The sequence below is a fragment of the Molothrus ater genome, chromosome 3 (assembly GCF_012460135.2).
Source record: "Molothrus ater isolate BHLD 08-10-18 breed brown headed cowbird chromosome 3, BPBGC_Mater_1.1, whole genome shotgun sequence".
Taxonomy (NCBI): Eukaryota; Metazoa; Chordata; class Aves; order Passeriformes; family Icteridae; genus Molothrus; species Molothrus ater.
Window position 1 is genome coordinate 5947522 of NC_050480.2, and position 2670 is coordinate 5950191.

Consider the following 2670-nt stretch of genomic DNA (forward strand, 5'->3'; position numbering starts at 1 on the left):
AGGTTGGTGGCATAACAAGGCTTGTAGCCCCAGAGCAGGGTGCAGAAGATGAGCTCAGGACTCCATATGTTTGCCAGGAGGAGGTGACAGGGCTTCTCCTGCTGGATATCAGTACATGCAGAAGCACAGGATTAGCAGAAGCTCTGGCTCAGTGATGCCTTGGTGGGCAGTCCCTGATGTTTGAGACCCCACAGGACTCCCCACTGACATCCTGCAGGACCACACTTCTGGAAAATTTGGAGATGGGGACCCTCATGTTTTCCTCGCTGTCCATGAAAATGTTTTCCAGCTTTAACCCTCTGCAGGGTGCTGTGGGCAGGCAGGTGCAGAATGAAGGTCTGGGGCTGGGAAGGTCAGGAGGCAAGGAAGGAGCTGTGGGCAAATGAGGTGCCAGGGCAGGGAGGAGAGCTTGGACTGGTAAGCAGTGGTGTGGAGGGAGAATAGGTAAGGGTGCAGTGCAGCAGTCAGAGATGTGGAGATGGAGAGAGGCTTCAGGAAGTCCTTCACTCCCTGGGCTGGGGAACATGACTCCCCAGCTGGGAGCATCCCTGCTCTAGGATGCTCCCTGAGGAGAAAAAAGCTGTCTCCATGCCTTGGCTCAGCGGGATGAGCCCTTCGGGATCCGTGGACACATGGGCTTGGCATAGGACGGCCCTGCCCCCCGCTGGCTCCCCTTTGCCTTGCACCCCATCCCCTTTGCCCACCGCTGCTCCCTGCCCCTCGTCAGTCCCCCACCAAGTGCCCACCACGCCTCCATCCTCCCGAAGCTCCCAAGAACTCCCTGCCCCTCGGATCCCTGCCCTTTGCCTCACAGTGCCCCCAGTGCCCAGGACTCCCTCAACCACTCCCTGCTCCTTTGAACCTCAAACACCCCTGCCCCATTGAGCCATCCAGTAGCACTGCTGCCCATGAAGCTCCCCAAAGGGTGCTCCCATATCCCCCTTAGCCCCTGGAGACTCTCAGGTGTGCCTCCTGCCCTGCAGAACTCCATGATGCTCAGGGGCTTCTCCTGCTGCCCCCTGACAATGCCACCTTCTCACCCTGCCTGCATCCAGTGGGGCAGGCATTTCCCAAGGTTTTCTTCCAGTGCCTTCTTTTTGGAGATGACCTTGATGGCCACCTTGTGCCACAGTGTTAGACAGAAGTTAGGCACAATCAGTCACTTGACACTGGGACAAAGTCAGGGGCCAAATACCAGTTTGGTGAAGCTGAGTTTCAGCAACCTCCAGGACCAAGGAAAGCCAATCCAGAATTCCACGTGACAGCTTTTGACAAGGAATGATGATAACTACAAACTCTCAAGCAAGTGCCTTCTGCCTGCTCACACTGGCACAGTTTCCTGCTCACAAGCACCCAGATAGTTGTGCTGGGGCTGTGGCCACTTGTGCATGAAATAGAGCAAGAACAACAGAAACCAGGACCTTGCTCTGCTCCTGGGGATCCTGTGGAAGGGCAGGGACTGTCAGTTCAATAAAGATTATAAGATCGATAAGCTGATGCACTCATCTTTCAAAACATTCTTAGGGAACTTCTTCCCCACATGCCATGCCAGGTCAGTTCACCCAATGCCTGAAAGACTGTGAAGCACCTCTGATACTACCCAGTGCTTTTTGCCCACCTGCACCAGCAGCTTGAAGGTGACACGTGCAGGCTGTTGGACACCATCCTCCCCTATGAGGATGCAGAACCGCCTGCCAATGAGCTAATCGGGCAGCCCCATGTGAGCAGGGCAGTGTCCTGACCCCCTGTCCCAGGAACAGCCTTCTCCGTATCAGCAGCCACAAAGCTCCGGCTGTGCTGGGCCTCGCAGTGCTCACAGGCACACTGTCACCCTTGGATCCACCAGCTTCACTCGCCCCCTTATTCCCACCGGCAGCCACCCCAGAACTGTGCATGAGAGCACTGACAAGCGCCCGCCCCGCACAGGTAGGGTGCAGACCCTGGGGCCAGCTCAGGCTATTAGGGCTCCTCCTTCTCGAGCGATGCAGGGCAGGACAAGGAGCCCAGACACTTTTCCTCCCGCTCTCCAGGAGCCCCCTGCAGGTGTTCGCCGTGTCCCGTGGAACCCCGCAGGCCCCGGCTCCCTCCCGCGGGAAGGAGCCGATCCCGAACCCGCGCCGGGGCCGCTGCCCCGGAAGAGCCGCTCCCGCAGCCCCGCCCCCTAGGGCGTGCCCGGCGCCCGCGCGCCCCGTGGCCAATCAGAAAAATCGGCCGCCCTGCGTCAGCGGCACGCGGCGGCGGCGGAGGCTGTTGCTAGGCAGGCCGGCGCGCCTGGCCCAATGGGAGCGGGGCGCTGCAGCCGGGCCTGGGCGCAGGCGGCGGCGGCGGCGGCGGCGGGCGCGGAGCGGTTGGGGGCCGGCGCTCACCATGCCCTACAAGCTGAAGAAGGAGAAGGTGCGGCCCCGGGGGCGGCGGCGGCGACGGGGGAGCTCCCGCGCGCGGCGCGGCGGCCGACGGCTCGCTCCCGCCGCCCCTCCCCGGCGCGGCCTTGCCTGGGCTCAGCCCTCGGGCGGGGGCGCGCACGGGGCTGTGGCCGGCAGGGGGCGGGGGCGCGGGCGCGCGCCCGCGGCGGGCGGGTCGGGTGGCGCAGGAGGGCGGCGGGGGCGCGCGCGGGCCCGGGGGAGGCGGGCGGGAGGGTGCGAGGGGCGGCCGGCGGTGCCTCCGTGCGAG